Here is a 20,141-nt window from a genome sequence, read left to right as displayed (position 1 = left end):
TGCTTCCCTATTAGAAAACCCTATTTTATGGACTGGCGTAAGTTTGACATTGACTAATGTGGTATCAAGATACTCTTCTCAGTCAAAACAGTAAGTTATGTTTATCATGAAAAATAAAGAGAGACAACAAATTTCAATTTTCTATAACAATTCACCCAATCTACAAAAAGGAAACAGACCCTCAACATGTTGTAGTTTCTGTGAAAAAGGGGCCCAAAGAAAAAGTCAGACACTATACAAATTTTAGTCACATGGCCCTTTAAAAAACAGTCACAGCAAACATCAGATGATGTCCTCTTTTCTACAGACAGCTATAGAAAAATCTAGTAGTGCATACATTTCAATAAATATTTTAAATGATACTGTAACACAAAACCAGAATGTTTATAGGCATTTTCACCTTTCTGAAAATGGAAATCCTAATGCATCCATCCCAACATACTGTTACTGTTCCACCATAAGGCCAGGGGAATAGTAAGTGATGCAAATTGTGGTCATTTGGTCAGAGGGATCCTCTTACAGTCCCCCCATAAGGAGCTGATTTTAATATTCAAAGCTCTAAAATCCACATGCTTAGGGAGACTGTCTTGAAGAATCACAACAGGGCCTAGAGTAGAATTTATTATGTAAATTTGCGGTTTTCTGAACAAGAGGTTCCCATATTACATCCCTCCCCGCCCCCCAGTTATGAGCTTTCTTTACTTTTCAAAATGCTCCAAAATCCATGTGCATAATGAGATTATTCCCCAGAAAAGACTCTCGTCCATTCCCCCTTGCTGCCTCTACATGGTAGATGTGTCATCAGGTATCACCTTCCTTCCTCTCCATGCCCCTCCAGCCCTACTGGAGGACTCCTTGTGCCTTTCTCAGCTATCCCGCCCCGATGGACATCACAGCACTTTATCCTTCCAGTTGATACAGAACACTGTAGAGGCACTGCACATGGGGACACCAGAAGAAAATGTCAGACTGTGTCCACACTGCATTTAGGGTAGGCTTAGTGAAAACCAGCTGGCTATGCCTGGCTTATACTCGAGCATTTCATCTGCTCTGCACAAACTGCTCCAGAGTTGCCAAATGTGACCATTCCTTGATCCTTGTTCTAAGGATTCCCTCTGAAGCATTGCCTGCACTTGCTTCTGCCCTGTACTGTATTGTCATGTACGGCACCAGACTGCTACAAATCCCCAGGGCAAGAATAGAATATCATGTGCCTCTGCATGCACAACCTACTATAATTCTGCATAGAAATGGGACGTTCACAGTCCCTTTGGATGCAAATGAACCTCTCCTCCTGTCTCAGTGTGTGTTGGGGCAACCTGCTGCAAGTAATCCCTGTGCCAGTCAAGAAAATTGGGAGCAGGGCTGTTGGAGTGCTTGCAGATGAATGAGACAATACAGTTGTGTGGGACACAACACAACACATAAAATGGATACGCTTACTTAGGGCTTGTCTACACTACAGGTTATATCAGTATAACTTATGTCGCTCAGTGGTGTGACTAAGCCACCACCCTGAATGATGTAAGTTACACCGAACTAAGCACTGGTGTGGACTGCGCTATGTTGGTGGTAGAAGCTACTGCCTCTTGCGGAGATGGCTTTATTATGCTGATGGAAGAGCTCTCTGCCATCGGCTCTTAAACATAACGGTGTCATCAGCAGACATGCTACAAGTGTGCTACTGTAGCGCTTCTAGTGTAGACTAGCCCTTGGTCATCCCTTATGTTTGGATATTATAGGGCAGTCCTGGAGGTACCATACATTCTACATCTCCAGTGGCTCTTGGCAACTCCAGGGGGCAGTGTTAGGCTGTAGGGCAGGGCTGATATGTATCTTAACTCTGAATTTCCTGATTTCCACTTTGTTATACCTTAACTCTCTATTTCCTGGTTTTTAGAAGATAAAGTATAGGCCACTCAATATCCTGGAAGGGTACAAGGCACTGCTGGTCAACTTCAACTCTGATTAGTGACTTTGGGGGCACTGAATTTGTGTGTGTGGAGGAGCAGAGGGGAGATGATGATACATTTTTCAATCCATCTTAGATCTTGAATGCAGTGTTTTTTTTTCATAATGGTGCAAAATTTCTTTCTTGTTACTGCTCCAGCAGGCTTGATTTCCTTTTTGAATATGTGTGTGTTTGCTATCAGTGTTATAATTAGATACTCCAGTCCTTTCCCAGAAAAAGGAGGTGGACAGAAAGAGGGCCTAACACTATAGCAACAGTAATGAGTCACTATGATGCTGCTGATATTGAAATGGCTTTGCAATTTAACCTACAATCAGAGCTCTTTGATTGTCTGTGATGTTGTGCTTGTACTTATAATGCCTTTTCAACCAATGAGTTTAATTGTTGCCCTTAGTTTAATGTATCAGTTCAATTTCTTATTGTATTTCTGATGTGATTAAAAATTCCTTGGCCCGGCAGCCTTATTTTGCCATCTATGGGATCCTGTTACTATCCCAGGATGCATTGCCTGTTGTACCCAATTCTTTAGAGCTCAATGGTGGCTTTGTAGTCAGGCACCTGGAGGCGTGTGGCACCTGGAGGTACCTAGCATTCAGGGGAACACACTACTATTACACCCCTAAGAGCAATTAACAGTATTGGGGATAGGGAGTGTCAGCTAACTTGCTCCATCATTGTTCAAGGCCCCATTTGGGGAGGCTAGTTCCCACAAGAAGTGGGATTGTGCCTGGCCCCTATACAGTGGAGGAGAGAAGACAGGTTTGATGTTTACACCCTCCCTTATTCCCTGCCCAGGGGCAGCCACAATCAGGCCCTGCATTAGAAATCAGCACACCAGTCATAATGTTTGTGTCTTATAAAGCAGTGGTGGACTCATCCTGTAATCCTTACTCACATGAATAGCCCTGTTGAAGCCAGTGAGAGTGGATAAAGAAAACAATGAAACCCTTAGACTGAGTATTATAAATAAAGGCACATCTCACAAACACACTCAAGGGTTGTGAAAGTGACTGAGCATTCCACTCCTTTAATGAATAGCATTTAAGGAGCCAGTCACAAGGGTGATGGATTCCAGTGCTTTAGAGTTACTGAGAGAGGGAAGGCATGAAAACAAGACTAACTTCTTAGTTTTAAAACTACAATCATAATTACAGGTTTCAGAGTAGCAGCCGTGTTAGTTTGTATTTGCAAAAAGAAAAGGAGGACTTGTGGCACCTCAGAGACTAACAAATTTATTTGAGCATAAGCTTTCGTGAGCTACAGCTCATTTCATCGGATGCATTCAGTGGAAAATCATAATTAGTTATTCCTGATCTGCTTTAAAAGGTGGCTAGAGTAAAGCTCCTGAACTATAATCTCCATAAATTGCCTCTTTCATGTTCTAACTGAGTGAAACATTCAGCTTTGCTTTGCTGTCCTCTACCTGCCAGGCTAAACTGTTATGCTGCAGCTTATCACTTTATCACTTAATCAGAAGGAAACTTATAAAGCATTCAGATCATCCTCATGTTAGAAATAACCAGATCAGCCAGATAAACAATGCCATGGCTTGTTGGGTAAATCCGTATCTTATCCAGTGGTACAACAACATGAAAATAGCTGGGTTATGGGGAACCAGGAATAAACATCCACAAGACTTTACACTGCATCAAGGGGGTATCAACACAGTAATAAAAAGTCAGGGGAAATATTTCCCTCTTCTATCCCAGTAGTTGCAACTATGGTCTTGTATATTTAAATTGACTGTTGCTCTACTTTCCTCTCATAGAATCATAGAATATCAGGGTTGGAAGGGAACTCAGGAGGTCATCTAGTCCAACCCCCTGCTCAAAGCAGGACCAATCCTCAACTAAATCATCCCAGCCAGGGCTTTGTCAAGCCTGACCTTAAAAACTTCTAAGGAAGGAGATTCCACCACCTCCCTAGGTAACGCATTCCAGTGTTTCACCACCCTCCAAGTGAAAAAGTTTTTCCCAATATCCAACCTAAACCTCCCCCACTGCAACTTGAGACCATGACTCCTCGTTCTGTCATCTGCTACCACTGAGAACAGTCTAGAGCCATCCTCTTTGGAACCCCCTTTCAGGTAGTTGAAAGCAGCTATCAAATCCCCCCTCATTCTTCTCTTCCGCAGACTAAACAATCCCAGTTCCCTCAGCCTCTCCTCATAAGTCATGTGTTCCAGTCCCCTAATCATTTTTGTTGCCCTCCGCTGGACTCTTTCCAATTTTTCCACATCCTTCTTGTAGTATGGGGCCCAAAACTGGACACAGTACTCCAGATGAGGCCTCACCAATGTCAAATAGAGGGGAACGATCACGTCCCTCGATCTGCTGGCAATGCCCCTACTTATACATCCCAAAATGCCATTGGCCTTCTTGGCAACAAAGGCACACTGTTGACTCATATCCAGCTTCTCGTCCACTGTAACCCCTAGGTCCTTTTCTGCAGAACTGCTGCCGAGCCATTCGGTCCCTAGTCTGTAGCGGTGCATGGAATTCGTCCGTCCTAAGTGCAGGACTCTGCACTTGTCCTTGTTGAACCTCATCAGATTTCTTTTGGCCCAATCCTCCAATTTGTCTAGAGCCCTCTGTATCCTATCCCTACCCTCCAGCGTATCTACCTCTCCTCCCAGTTTAGCGTCATCTGCAAACTTGCTGAGGGTGCAATCCACACCATCCTCCAGATCATTTATGAAGATATTGAACAAAACCGGCCCCAGGACCGACCCTTGGGGCACTCCACTTGATACCGGCTGCCAACTAGACATGGAGCCATTGATCACTACCCGTTGAGCCTGACAATCTAGCCAACTTTCTATCCACCTTATAGTCCATTCTTCCAGCCCATACTTCTTTAACTTGCTGGCAAGAATACTGTGGGAGACTGTGTCAAAAGCTTTGCTAAAGTCAAGGAACAACACGTCTGCTGCTTTCCCCTCATCCACAGAGCCAGTTATCTTGTCATAGAAGGCAATTAGATTAGTCAGGCATGACTTGCCCTTGGTGAATCCATGCTGACTGTTCCTGATCACTTTCCTCTCCTCTATGTGCTTCAGAATGGATTCCTTGAGGACCTGCTCCATGATTTTTCCAGGGACTGAGGTGAGGCTGACTGGCCTGTAGTTCCCAGGATCCTCCTTCTTCCCTTTTTTAAAGATGGGCACTACATTAGCCTTTTTCCAGTCGTCCAGGACCTCCCCCGATCGCCATGATTTTTCAAAGATAATGCAATCACATCCGCCAACTCCTTTAGTACTCTTGGATGCAGTGCATCCAGCCCCATGGACTTGTGCTCGTCCAGCTTTTCTAAATAGTCCCAAACCACTTCCTTCTCCACAGAGGGCTGGTCACCTTCTCCCCATGCTGTGCTGCCCAGTGCAGTAGTCTGGGAGCTGACCTTGTTTGTGAAGACAGCGGCAAAAAAAGCATTGAGTACATTCGCTTTTTCCACATCCTCTGTCACTAGGTTGCCTCCCTCTTTCAGTAAGGGGCCCACACTTTCCTTGACTTTCTTCTTGTTGCTAACATACCTGAAGAAACCCTTCTTGTTACTCTTAACATCTCTTGCTAGCTGCAACTCCAGGTGTGATTTGGCCTTCCTGATTTCACTCCTGCATGCCTGAGCAATATTTTTATACTCTTCCTTTGTCATTTGTCCAATCTTCCACTTCTTGTAAGCTTCTTTAAGATCAGCAAGGATTTCACTGTTAAGCCAAGCTGGTCGCCTGCCATATTTACTATTCTTTCTACACATTGGGATGGTTTGTCCCTGTAACCTCAATAAGGATTCTTTAAAATACAGCCAGCTTTCCTGGACTCCTTTCCCCCTCATGTTATTCTCCCAGGGGATCCTGCCCATCAGTTCCCTGAAGGAGTCAAAGTCTGCTTTTCTGAAGTCCAGGGTCCATATTCTGCTGCTCTCCTTTCTTTCCTGTGTCAGGATCTTGAACTCGACCATCTCATGGTCACTGCCTCCTATGGTCACTGCCTTCCCATCCACTTTTGCTTCCCCTACTAATTCTTCCTGGTTTGTGACCAGCAGGTCAAGAAGAGCTCTGCCCCTAGTTGGTTCCTCCAGCACTTGCACCAGGAAATTGTCCCCTACACTTTCCAAAAGCTTCCTCTGTGCACTGCTGTATTGCTCTCCCAGCAGATATCAGGGTGATTGAAGTCTCCCATGAGAACCAGGGCCTGCGATCTAGTAACTTCCGTGAGTTGCCAGAAGAAAGCCTTGTCCACCTCATCCCCCTGGTCCGGTGGTCTATAGCAGACTCCCACCACAATATCACCCTTGTTGCTCACACTTCTAAACTTAATCCAGAGACTCTCAGGTTTTTCTGCAGTTTCATACTTGAGCTCTGAGCAGTCATACTGCTCCCTTACATACAATGCAACTCCCCCACCTTTTCTGCCCTGCCTGTCCTTCCTGAACAGTTTATATCCATCCATGACAGTACTCCAGTCATGTGAGTTATCCCACCAAGTCTCTACTGTAGAGGAGCAGAGCGGACATTCTATGTAATATCAGGCAATAAGAATGGCTGGGAAACTGGTCTACTCTTAATTTTTGCTGGCATGACTATGTCTGGAGTGTTAAAAAAAAATCACTCTTCTGACATAGCTATATCAGCAAAAGCCCTGGAGGAGAAGTACGTATACCAGCAAAAAAATGTCCTTTTGCCAGAATAGTTTATTTTGTTTGGGGAACTGCTATAAATCTTACCAGCAAAAGCACTCTTTTTCTTGTATAGCTGAGCTACACTAGAACTGCGTTGCTAGTACAGCTATACTGGTATAACTACTAGAAAAGCATTCCTAGGCTGGTCTATACCTAGACACACCCCGATAGATGTTGTTACACAGACCTTTGCCCTGATAGAGACACTACTTTAGACTTCCGTCAACCTAGCTACCGCCTCTTGAGGGGGTATATTTAATACAGTGATGGGAAAACTCCTTTCTTTGCTGTGGCAAGTGTCTACATTGCAGCTCTAAAGCAGCATAGCTGCAGAACCACAGCTGTGCTGCTGTAGTGCTTGTAGTGTAGACTTACCTCTAGTGTTGATGTGTCTATACCAGCAAAACTGCGCTTTTGCTAGTATAGCTTATTCCAGACTGCCCGAGCAAAATACGTAATACTAGCAAAAACTCAGGGGCTTTAGCTGGCAGAGCTGCTGGTCACAAATCGCACCCTGACTGACATAGGTATGCCAACACAAGTTCATAGTGTAGACCTGGTGTAAGAAGGGAAAAGGTTAATGTTGCAAATGACAGTAAGTCGACTTACAACAGAAGGAAGAGACAAGTCTTTGCTGGAAGATTCAGAGTTTAGGATATTGAGATGTCCTTGGGAACGGCTGCAGCACGTTGTCCCAAATCCCTGAAAACAGCAGAACGGGATGTGTACAACTGACAAAGCAAAAAATTGCCTATCACAATTCATTGTGATAGCTGAACACACATACACGTTATTTGAATGGAGCTGGGACCCTACATCTGAAGTCAGTCACTGTTTGGTGAGATCCTCTCTCTCTCTCACACACACACACACACACCCACCCACACACAGAGTTTCCAGTCCTCTTCCTCAACTACATGGTGGAAGAATCATTTACTGTAACAAACATTTTACAAAATGCATTTTTAAACAAAATGGGACTGCCTGGTGTGCAACGACATTTAATTCATTGATGGTCCTCCCTGCTGTCTCATGCATAGGGCTTCTTAGTGGATTACTGCAGAGGAGGATGTTCAGAGTGCTCTGGAAAGCAGCTGGCATGCATAGCAGCACTCATTTTCCCTTTATTCTAGTCCATCTGCAGATCTCCCTAGCTGAGTGGACTATGCAGTTTACACCCTGGGATCCAGACGAGTCCCTGCAGGGCTGTACAGATCTGTATGTAAATGCTGGGAATTTCTCCAGAGATACTGTGGCTGGGTCTAACTATAAATATGCTCCCATGCCAAGTGACCTGGCTCCTTGGTGAGCTGTGACTCTGACCTTGACTGGGCTCTGTTGCTGTTTCATTCTGTATAATGTCACATTTGTAATTTCATATCAATGGTTCAGACAAGCTTAGAAGGATTTTAACCCTCCAACAGGGCCAATTCCATTCAAAAAAAGGCAATATTGAAGTTGAAGCTAATGCCAGAACATGTTTTGGTGAAACAATCAAAAACTCCCTAGATCAACCACCTGCCCCACTTTTTCTTATGCTTAGAGATTTCCCTCTCTCTCTAATCTCACTGGCAGACAGCACTGTCTCTACTGTCTCCAACGATGTTATATTATTCCTTAAGAAGGTGGAGACCAAACCATAAAGTACGTAGCGCTTTCCCCCATAATTATATTTAACCAAATGTTTAATCAGTGCTAGAACTGGTCTCATTCCAACCATTAAAAGTTTTCTTCTTCATTTGCACAGCCTTGCCACATAAATCTGTAGTCGCAAACAATAACGGAAAACAACGCCTAAAGGGAAGTGTAATTCTGGAATCTCTTTTTATGGTCCCCATTAGGGAGTTACCTGAGCACCTCCCAACCTTTAATGTCTTTATCCTCACACCATCCCTGTGAGGTAGGGAAGTGCTATTATTGCCATTTTAAAGATGCAGCACAAAAACTAAGTAACTTGCTTAAGGTCACACAGGAATTCTGAGGTGGAGCAAGGAATTAAACCCAGGTCTCACAAGTCCTCAGCTCTAACCATTAAACCATGCCCCCTCTTGGCCCAATCTTTCCCCATCTTTCATGATTATATTTGCATAAGTAATGATGCAACATTTGGCCCATTAAGAAAAGGAGTACTTGTGGCACCTTAGAGACTCCTTTTCTTTTTGTGAATAGAGACTAACACGGCTGTTACTCTGAAACCTGTCATTTGGCCCATTGTCACTCAGCTTTAAGGAGTCTGAACAATTCAAGCTCAGGGTTCATTCAGGTAGATGCTGTTGAACAAGCACTTGTCCACGTGAGTAGTCCCCTTACAGCAATGGGACTACACACTGCAGCTGCAATTTTGAAAGTTGCCTAAACGATTTGAACATCCAGTTTCCATTCATTTCCATTCATTTTGTCCGAATTCCTCAGATGGCTTTGAAAATCCCACCGGCTATTAATATTTTGCAGGATCAGGCCCTAAAAGAAACATAGATCTCTAAATATACACTTGAGAATATTTTCCCTCCATTTAGCAAAAATATTGAATTGCTAAAGTGAATCTATTATTCCAGTACATTCCCTACTGGAGTCTGACAAACAGAACCAAGAATACCATCCTTATTTCTGCCTCGTTCTTTTGAATAAAACCCCAACATGAGCAAACTCTTGATGACTTTTCCACCAAGTAATCTCATAGAACAGGAGAGGCAAAATTTGTTAATTTTGAGATTTTTACATACTCTTCCATAGTTTTTAAAAAATACATTTCCTCTTCCTTTGTAAACCAGGCTTAATCCCTATTCACTACATCTTATCTCAGAGTGTATTTAAAAAAACAACAGCAACAAAAAAACAAGCAGAGGAATACAGTTTGAACTCTTATCTGTGTTTTCAATGCTGTAGACAGTCATCCCTGAATAGTTCTTATGGTCTAGATAAAGGAAGAATATGATAGGCACAAGCTTCTCAGATATGAATTTAAAAGAAACATAAATGCTATAGAAAAGTTAAGGGAATGAGATAGAAAAATGCAACATGGACGAGTACTATGCCATTCATGTGCAAACCCATCAAGTTTAAAAAACCTGTTACATCTTTAGACTTAACAAGAAGTCCTGTGGAAATTCAACAGTAAACATTTGTTCCATGTGAACTAACCATAACAAGAAAGAGAATCCAGAATTCTTAGAAGTTGTTCCCTTTAAAATCTGCAATTACTTTATTATTGGAGCACTTAAAATTTAACCCCCCAAAATGCTTCATTGCTTGATGCTAAAAAAAAAATACTAGATTCTCCTCCTCATTTCACAGCATGGCCATTTGTACCAATACCTTCCTCTTTCAGAATGATGAAAAACAGAGGGAATTGGAGCCAATACAGTTCAGCTAATTAACTGTGATTTAGGTGGGTCTCATTTTTCCTAAAATCATGTTAAATGCTTGAATTTTGTAGTTAATTAGTTTCAGTTCCAATGGGCAGAGTGTATATTTATGTATATATTAATACAGAAGAATCCAGTTTTTCAAGCAGTAATTACATGGTGCTGATTTTAGTGTAGCTGGATTTTCCTACCTGTACAACTGACAAAATCATTGGAAGCAGGAATATTCTAGGCCTAATTGCCAGTGCAATTTAAAGAATAATTCTTAATGTGATATGAGCGAGATCAGAATCTAGCCCATAATGGGGCTCCAATACTAACTCTAGGTGTCACAATAACAATAATCATTGCCTAATGCTGACAAGTGTAATAAATAAAATAATAAAGTCATATTCTGGGGTGCAATCCAGACCAGTGAGGGGCTGTATCACTACTTGCCCTGTAACCCTTATGTGCCTTAAAAGCTTTGCTACTGTAACTCTCTACCTGGGATGTTCACAGGCAGCAATAAGCATGCAGGTCACACTCTGAGGCTATGCCTACACTGCAAATAGACCCCCACAGCTGGCCCATGCCAGCTGACTCAGGCATGTTTAGCTTGGTCTAATGGGCTGTTTAATTGCAATGTAGACATTTGGGCTTAGGCTGCAGCCTGAGTTCTGGGACCCTCCAAGCTTGCGGGGTCCTAGAGACTGGGCTCCAACCCAAACCCAAATGTCTATACCACAATTAAACAGCCCCCTAGCCCCACCCCATGATCCTGGTCATCTGGCACAAGGTAGCTGCAGGTTTTTATTGCAGTGTAGACATACCCTGGGTGTTTGTGTGCTGCACATCCTTGGATCAGCAACTCTGACCCCAGCATCCTGTCAGCAACACACCAGTCACACTCCCTGGTTCCTACCTTGCCTCTCTAATATCCTGGGCCCAGCATGGCTACAACACTGCAAACTATTATAATTAGTGAAATTCATCCCTGTGCCAAGGCTCAACATGAGGCCTATATGCCCACTTAAGCATTTAAAATATGTCACAGGCCTTGTGCTGGCGCTCTGCGCAGAGATGGATTTCATCCTCTGGGTGCCACAGCTGGGATTATACCATGTGTGTTTTGAAGAGTCTTTCTTATCCATTTTTTATTCTTTTAGGTGACCGATGGACATTGAAACACCAGGCAGGACTTGACTAAATTTCCTCTTTGATACGCTACGGAGGATGTGGTTTCATACAGCAAGGACATGAGATGTGGAGCTGTGCATTACAACGAATGGATCTCTGCAATCAAAGCACACAAATATTAAATGATAAAAACAAAATGAGTAAACGTGTCCTTTCTGCCAGCATCTTACATCTCTAGAAGATGGATTCTTCATGCAGTTAGTGTTACGGAGTCCTTTGTGATTTATATGGCACCCATCACCTGGGTATCTCAGGGCCTGATCCTGCAACCATTGAAATTAGTGGGAGTTTTGCTATTGATTTCGGTGGGAGCAGGATCAAAGTCTAAAATGCAGAACGAAACTAGGAAGAGCAAAAGAGTGGTGCAGCCTGGAGGTCACGTATTCTCTAATGTACTATTCACCTCTCTCACAGGTTCCATAGGTTTGCATAGAATTGTCCAGGATCACACAGCAACACTGTATAGCCTGGTAGCTTTACCTGCTAAATGAATGAGCAAGCCACATGACCTTCTAATCAACACTGCCTTGAAAGCACAGAATTTTATTTACAGGAGATGAGAATTCACTTGCTGAGAGACCAGATACTGTGCTATTGAGACCACTTGGACACTCGATACAGCTCAAAAAATATTGGTATGATACACAGATCTTCACTGCGGAGCAAATCGTGAAATCATTATCAAGTCTTTAGCCAAGCATAATGCCCAGTGAATGAGTAACAACTTCAGCCCTGTCCCTAAATATAAGGGGCTCTATTCATTCCCTAGGTTTTGGTGGCTGGAGCTGGTACAACCTAGGATTGGAGTCCCCATCGTTGTAATTCATTACCTTCTCCCTGACGTATATGGTATAATGCTTCTATGGGGGTCAGAGCAGTGCTAATTACTGAATGAATGATTCACAGTTAATAGCATATTCAGATCAGTTCTCCCCCAAGCCCCCTGCATGGCTGCATTGGGGCTCCACGATCTTAGGTATGGGCAAGAGGGTGAGGGAACAGGGAGCAAGAGCTGTACTCTGGGAATTCCTGTCCAAGCAGGTGGGCAGGAAGGGGACAGTCGGGATGGGAGCTGCCCCCCCAACTTGGGCTGACTACCGGAGCTGGGCCAACATGATGGGTGTGGAGTACGCTATACCCGGTAAAGTGCCGTAGCAAATTCCTTCTCCACTTCAGGAGCAAGTGACATCATAGTGAGTGAGTCTAATTGCTCCACCAGGGCTCTGCCTAGTGCAGGGCAGCTGCATAATACCTCATACTGAGGGCACTGAGCAAACCCCAGAGTTAATTTTGTCTCTTTCCCTGTCTGCAAATTGTCTCAGAGCAGATGGTGATTTTTTCAAATTCACATTGTTCTAAATTATTTGTGGAATGATTTCTCCGAACAATCCCTGGTCTGTAAATTCTTCCCAAACAGTTCAGTTCCAGTCCTTGGTATCATAGGTCAGGTTACGATTTAGTCATGGAGGTCATGGCAGTCACAAATTCCGTGACTTTGCCAGACCTCCATGACTTCTAGGGGTTCAGGTGGAGGAGGTGTGACTGCGTGCCCCTGCCCTGCATCTACGGCTGGCTGGAATCAGGACCCTTCAGCCCCAGCCCAGCAGCTTCCTCGGGGGGCTGCAACCAGGCCGGGGGCTGCAGCTGGGGCCATGCGCCAGAGCCCTCCAGCATCCCAGTCTTGGTGGGGGATGCAGCTGGGGATGAGCACCTCTGCCCCGCGGCTTCCACCAGGGGCTGCAGCCGGGACCGTGCAACCCTGCCCCAGCGTTGTCCCGGGCTTGGCAGTGGCTGCAGCCATGGGCCACTTGCCCCAGCCCTGCAGTGCCGTGGGCTTGGTGGGGGCCACATGGCCCAGCCCCTCAGCATCCCGGGGGCTGCAGTCGGGGCTGCGCACCCCAGCCCCGCAGAGTCCTGGGCTTGGCAGGGTTGCAGCTGGGGCCATGCGCCTCCTTGCGGCTTCCCAGGGCCGTGTGCCCCCCCCTCACTGTGGCCCAGGCTTGGCAGGGGCTGCAGTCGGGCCAGGCACCATTATCCCGCTGCTGGGCCAGCTCTGGAGCAAGGGCTGTGGGTTCCCTGTGGCTGCAACCCCTGCTGTGGCTACTGGACTGGAGGCTGTGGCCCCGGTCATGGCGCGGGGCTTGGCCTGTCAGTCCCCCTGGCCACATGGGATTCCATTCCTCTCCCTACCTAGCCCTGCCTCCGGTTATTTTTAGTAAAGTAAGGGACAAGTGATGGCTCTATGAATTTTTGTTTATTGCCCATGACCTGTTCATGACTTTTACTAATAAATAACCGTGAAAAAATCTTAGCCTTAATCATAGGTGCTGGAAATAGAGATACTGGGGGTATGGCTTGAAGTGGTTTCCATCAAAGACAGGGTTTACAGTTTGGTTCAATGGCTCTCAGTACCCACACTATGCAAATTGTTCCAGCACCCCTGCTTGGTATTCAAAATTCAAACTATGTTGCTTGGTTTTGATTGGACATGTAGATCACATGGTATGGTTTCTCTTTCCTGTCTGGACAGAATTAGAATTGGAACTTGTGCTCCTGTGTGGAGCACTTGCAATTACAAATTCAAAATTCACTTCCCAAAAATACCTTTCCACAGTCACTCACAACTCCCTCCCTCCACAGACGTTCCTGCCAGTTAGATAATCAAGTGAATTGGTTTAGAAATATAAATATGTTTAGAAAATGTTATGCAGTATTTGCTCAGTGGGCACAATGGAGAGTATAAAATAAATATATTTTTAAGTGGAACCAACCATGAAGTCCTTATTCTGACTGTTCGCAGGCAAAACGCATATTGACTTAAATAGAAGTTTTGTCCGAGTAAGGATTGAGTAAAATTTTCAGGATCTGGACCAATAATAACCATGCCAGAGTACATCAGACAAGAGAGTAAAGACACCAGTTTATAGTTGGTAAGCCACTGACAAATGTCTCAATCTTTTGAGGTACAGAGCACCCTCATCTCCAAACAATTTCATTGGGAACTGGCTAGGCTCAACATCTTGCAGGATGCAGCCCCAGAAGAGTGACTGCACTGGCCAGTTTGTGTTCAGTATCACAAAGTACTTTTGGTCCTACCATATAAAAGCCCATTAGATTATGAATTAAAAATCAATGGGCTTCAACCTCATTCCAAATGCATGGGAGTGCATCACAATGTGGTGGAAACTCCACTGCTGTGCAAATTGTGCACACAAGTGTAATTGAGTAGTTAGAGGGGCAAGGTGGGTGAGGTAATATATTTTATTGGACTAACTTCTGTTGGTGAGAGAGACAAGCTTTCGAGGTTATTCTCGAAACAGAGTGTTATTCTTATATCTTGGGACCAACACAGCTGCAACATCATTGCATACAATAAGAGAGTAGTTGACTTTTAAACCTGTATATTTGTATGCACACATACTGGAGTAGAGAATGAATACATACAGACATAGGTAACACTATCTGTACAAATGACACATTTTGAAGGGAAAAGCATGCTGTTTTCACCATTGCTCTGAGCGCATTAACAAGCAAGTATCCTTTCCCTACAAATCAATTTAAATTTGAATAGAGTGTTTTAAACCTGAAAACATATACCTTAAACTCCAAATCGTTAAAGTCTCTCCATATACTACTACAGTATATATGAAATCACAGATTTTTTTTCAATAACAAACTAGCAATTCCTACATTGTGCCAAACAGCCTTGTGTATTATTCACCAGTTAAAATGCACAGTGCTGTGTAACTGACTTTCTACATCTGCTATATCACGAGTGAATGCCTTCAAGTTTGCAAGGAGTAGGTTGTATTGTACCCTGCATTGTCCTCCTTTTGTTTTCTGTTTTCATCGTGTGGCCACTGACTGAGGAAATCTGATGATCCAGGTGAACATACCAATTGCATTGCAATGTTTTTAATGTGAGGAAATCATCACACCTTTCTCTCAGGGACTTGACTCAGTAATGGTGAATTCTTTCTGGGTGTGGCTGTCATCACCGGTCAGTTAGTTTGATAGCTGCCAAAAGACAACTGTCACAGGATGGCACTAGCCTTTTAAGAGGGAGCAGGGTCAGAGCACAACTTATCAGCTGACCCCAACTGGGCTATAACCGAAGGCACCTGGGCCCTAGGAGGGAAAGCATGGGTGAATCAGGTCAGGCCTGAGATGATCAGGTGGGAGCGGGAACGGTAGCAAAGACCTGGAGTGACTGAAAGGTAAAGGAGAAAAAACCCTGGAAGCTGGAGCCCAGATTGGGCTGAGAAATTGTTTGTGTTTTGTCTTCCCAGTCCTACTTCTTGTTCAGCCAATTGCTAAGACAAACAAGTTTGTTTACATTTAATGAAGATAATGCTGCCCACTTCTTATTTATAATGTCACCTGAAAGTGAGAACAGATATTTGCATGGCACTTTTGTAGCCAGTGTTGCAAGGTATTTACATGCCAGATATGCTAAACATTCATATGCCCCTTCATACTTCAGCTTGTAGACTCTAAAATTTTACATTGCTTTGGTTTTGGGTGGAGTTATGTAAAAAAAATTTCTACATTTGTAAGTTGCAGTTTCACAATAAAGAGATTATACTACAGTACTTGTATGAGGTGAATTGAAAAATACTATTTCTTTTGTTTATCTTTTTTACAGTGCAAATATTTGTAATAAAAATAATTATATCAAGTGAGCACTGTACTTTGTATTCTGTGTTGTAATCAAAATCAATATATTTGAAAATGTAGAAAACATCCACAAATATTTATAAATTTAAATTGCTATTCTATTATTATTTAAGAGTGTGATTAAAATTGCAATTAATCATGACTATTTTTTAATCTTGTGATTAATTGAAATTCATTTTTAATTGTTTGATAGCCCTATTAACTAATAAGTAACACACAGCTTAATAGTTTCTTGCATGTGTCAGAGTCTGTGTGCACACTAATAACACTTCCCCCTGCAACTCAGGTGGAAATTCTATGTTCCCTCTACAATTCCACTAAGATTCCCATTTAGCATTTGAAGGCATATTAATTGTCTCCATCCCATGAGCTTTGAATTACAAATGGATCTTCTCAGCCTTCCACACTTTATCAGGTTTTGCTGTAGGTTTGCTACATCTATTTCTCTTCTAGATTTTCATTTGGACATGACAAGAGCCATAGCTGAGATAACAGAAATAATACTGAGCAAAATCATTTTTTTTAATGTGAGAGTGAGTTTGTATGTGTGAGTGAATGATTGTAAAAGTGAGAGAAATGGCATTGGCCTGATCCAAGCATAAGGCACACATAGGAGCTATGAAAGCTTCCTATCTACAGCTCTGACAGTGCACCACTTTCTTGACTTCAACATGTCTGCTATTGCAGTCAGTGATCATTGAGCTGAATTGAGCCAAATGCTTGTGGTGGTTTTGCTATGTAAGTAAACGGGACTAGTGTCATGTGGGGGATTAATGGGTACATACACAGTCCCAGGTAGCTAAACTGGGTATTATTGGTGGGTGGGGAATGTAAATAGGGAAGACAGAGGATGTAGAAGGAGGCTAATGCTGAATACAAATGGCCTGAGGCAGAAAATTTAGATCTGGATCCAAACTAACCCAAGTTTTGAGGTTGTTCAGCTCAAGGGCTTTTGTGTCATGCAGTGTGCGTGGTAGGCTAAGGAACCCTACCACTGCTGTAGCCCTTGTGGTAGCTCATTTATACCAGTGGCTCTCAACCTTTCCAGACTACTGTACCCCTTTCAGGAGGCTGATTTGTCTTGTGTATCCCCAAGTTTCACCTCACTTAAAAAGTATTTGCTTACAAAATCAGACATAAAAATACAAAAGTGAAACTGCACACTATTACTGAAAAATTGCTTACTTTCTCATTTTTACCATATAATTATAAAACAAATCAATTGGAATATAAATGTTGTATTTACATTTCAAGTGTATAGTATATAGAGCAGTATAAACAAGTCATTGTCTGTATGAAATTTTAGTTTGTACTGACTTCGTTATTGCTTTTTTTTTGTAGCCTTTTGTAAAACTAGGCAAATATCTAGATGCATTGATGTACCCCCAAAAGACCTCTGTGTAGCCCCAGAGGTATGCATACCCCTGGTTGAGAACCACTGATTTATACTATTGGTCTACTTTGTACTTTTCAGCCAGGACAGGACTTGAAGCCAGATCCCTAGCTACTAACTGCCACTCCCTACTGGCTTTGCTTTTCATACCCAGGCTAATTGGCCTTCCATATTTGTGTCTCATACCCCTGCTAAATGGTCTTCCATGTTTGGTAACAGTTGCTTTCCAAAGATACATTTATTTTATGTCCCTACTCACCAGGGAAGGTTGAGAAAGCAAAGCTCTTTCTGCAATTACTGTTGATACTGGCAGAGCTCCACTCTAGAGAAACCTGAAGTGGCATCACTAAATTCCCCCTCAACTGAGTGTTGCTATGGGAAACAATACACAGGAGAACGCATGCTAATGGCAGAGAAAGACAGAGGGATGAAGGGAGAACAACAGCCCAGCAGGAGCAGCTCTCTCAAAGCTAGTATAATTGCTAGCTGGTCTAACATCAGTACAGGCAGACCGGCAGCTGTTGGAGTGAATTGCAGGAAGCACATCATGGCCTTGAAGTCACCACACAGCCCTGGCAGAAGCTTGGGGCATTTGTACTTCCTAATTGCCTAAGCAAATGGGGTTGGTTACTCCTCTGAGGAGGGAGAGCAGATGACCCCTTCAGGTGGAAGGTGGTGTGGAGTGAAGGAACAAATGAGCCAGCTCAGCATCTTCCTGTGCTGCTGCCTTTCCTCCCGTGAAAGCCAGCAGAGCCTGAGTTCCTCTGAGGCAGAGCTTCCTGTGGTGATGAAATGACTACTGCCTCCTTCAAGTCTAGCAGATCACAATTAAATATGGTTCATTTTGTACCACCAGGGAGAGTTGTTTTTTGTCTCCCAAGGCAATTGCAGAGCCTCTGACAGGCCTAGACAGATGATGGGACAAACCAGATTAACATTAGCATTTTATCTTCTGGGAAAAAGGCTACAAATATGGAAAAGAATAAATAACCTTCTATCAATTTGTGCTTTAACATTAACAAATCATTTGTGCTTTAACGTTGAAAGAATAAATACAAAGCTAAGCTATGTTCATCCCGATGTGGACCAGTCTATCAGCAGTAGTCTACTCTTGTATTTAAGGTTCTAAGATGTAAGCTAGGAACCACGCAAGTTTACGTCCTCTCCTCAGTTCTGGGAACCATTCCTCATTCCTGTGCCCACAGAGTTCTGGAACTCCATTGGATGCATCTGTGAAACTCTGATGCCTTTTGCTTTCTCTGTTCTGTTGGGGACAGTTTAAAGAATTTGCTTTCTCTCCTCAAGCTCCTCCCACTATCTTTTCCCAGCCATCTAACACAGTGGATGTGGGGATTTTATTCCCTTGCAGAGAGCATGAACCAGCTGTGTGTAAGCGGGGGAATGGTCTTGCTCTTGTGAGGAACTTTCCTGGCTTATACACTACCACGGTGGAATTGGCTAGTGAAAAGATCTGAGTCCTCATTCCCACTCCCTTTACCCAGAGGCCTGCCTGACCTCAAGGACTCCCCTTCCACTCACCTGTGTGGCAAAGTCCTCATAACCCCAACAAAGCTGGGCCCAGGATTCCTGGGGGGCTCTACCCCCAATCTTGTCATAGTAACTTAGGACAGGGGCTAGGGTGTCCCCACTCTGGGGTGCTCTCTCCGCACTGGATGCTTCCCTGACCCACTGATCATTACATATAGTTCAAAGCAAATACAATTTATTAAACAGCAACCAATTAAAAACAAGGAAAAAATGTGAAAGTTAAAGGAAACAAGTATGTGGGCATGGGGGAAACCACAAACCGCCATCTCTAGAATGTAAGGGAAGTTCACAGTCTATTCCTCACACATCCCAGGCCTCCTTCCCAGGCCCTGGCTGGAATACCATGGGTCGGACACTTGCTCTGGTGGTGGCTACATACCCTCAGGTTCTAGGTGGCAGGACCCTTCTTCCCAGCATTGGCCCTCCAGTCCAGCTTGAAAGACCTCTTGGCTGCTGGCATCTCCCTGCGCTGGGTTCTCTGCCCAGGGTCCCCCTCACCCTCCCCAGCTGCTCACCGCACCCAGCTCCATACTGCTCCAGCTACAGCTCCACCTTGACTCAGCTCTGCTGCTGCTGTTACTCTACCTCCAGCTCAGCTCATCTCAGCTCAGCTCCCTGGGCTGCTCCTCTGGCCCTGGCTGCCACGGCTCTGTTCCCAGCACACCTCTGCTCTCTGGACTGCTTCTCTAGCTCCCCATGGCTCTGGCTGCTGCTCTCTCCTTAGTTTGGTCCCTCTGGCCAGGCAGCTCCAGATCACACAGAGAACCGGGCCCTGCACTCCTGACTGCCTGGCTGACCTGGAGTATTGGCCTCTCCCGATTGGCCCTGGGGACTGCCAATCTTGATTTCTCTTTGGCCCTTCCCCTTTCTTTTGGTACTGGGAGAGAACCAACCAAAAAACCCCACTAAGTTTCAGCCAGGGGCCAACAGTCCCCTTACATGTGCATTGCCCTGAGTTGGTGCATAAGTGATTAAAAGAGGGCTAAATAGTCAGTCAGTATATTTCTATTTTTCTTAACGTTATCTTCTTACACACCTCACTTGGCTGCTGCTGCCTCATTGCCCCTCTGATGAAAAAAAATTACTTTGTCTGTTCAAGTTCTCCTCAGAATCTGTTTCCTTCCTCCATTGGCAGGTACCCATCAAACTCACTAGAGGAGGAGTAAACTTGGAACATTTTGAAATAAGAAACGAAAGCTGAAGCCCTGGACATGCAGGCCTTATTCTCAAAAACTTCCAACTGACTTCACTGCGGATTTTTGTAAATGAAGCCTGCAAGGGGGCTGCTGTTAAAAACATTGCTAACCTCCCTCTTCATACACAGTCT

At 44.0% G+C, this 20,141-nt stretch overlaps 1 protein-coding gene across 1 annotated transcript in view; it reads right to left on the bottom strand.

The window, feature by feature from the left end:
• Positions 1-19,583, bottom strand: part of KCNK13 (potassium two pore domain channel subfamily K member 13) — a 29,331-nt gene extending 9,748 nt beyond the window's left edge. Inside the window, exon 1 of the mRNA XM_043549549.1 lies at positions 19,400-19,583. The gene's annotated coding sequence lies outside the window, so the exon portion shown is untranslated. The remainder of the gene's footprint in view (positions 1-19,399) is intronic.
• Between the last annotated feature and the right edge of the window lie 558 nt (positions 19,584-20,141).

This window comes from Chelonia mydas, chromosome 6, assembly GCF_015237465.2.
Source record: "Chelonia mydas isolate rCheMyd1 chromosome 6, rCheMyd1.pri.v2, whole genome shotgun sequence".
In the NCBI taxonomy this organism is placed as follows: Eukaryota; Metazoa; Chordata; order Testudines; family Cheloniidae; genus Chelonia; species Chelonia mydas.
The sequence above is the reverse complement of the archived record's forward strand: the minus strand, read 5'-3'. Positions and strand labels throughout refer to the sequence as shown.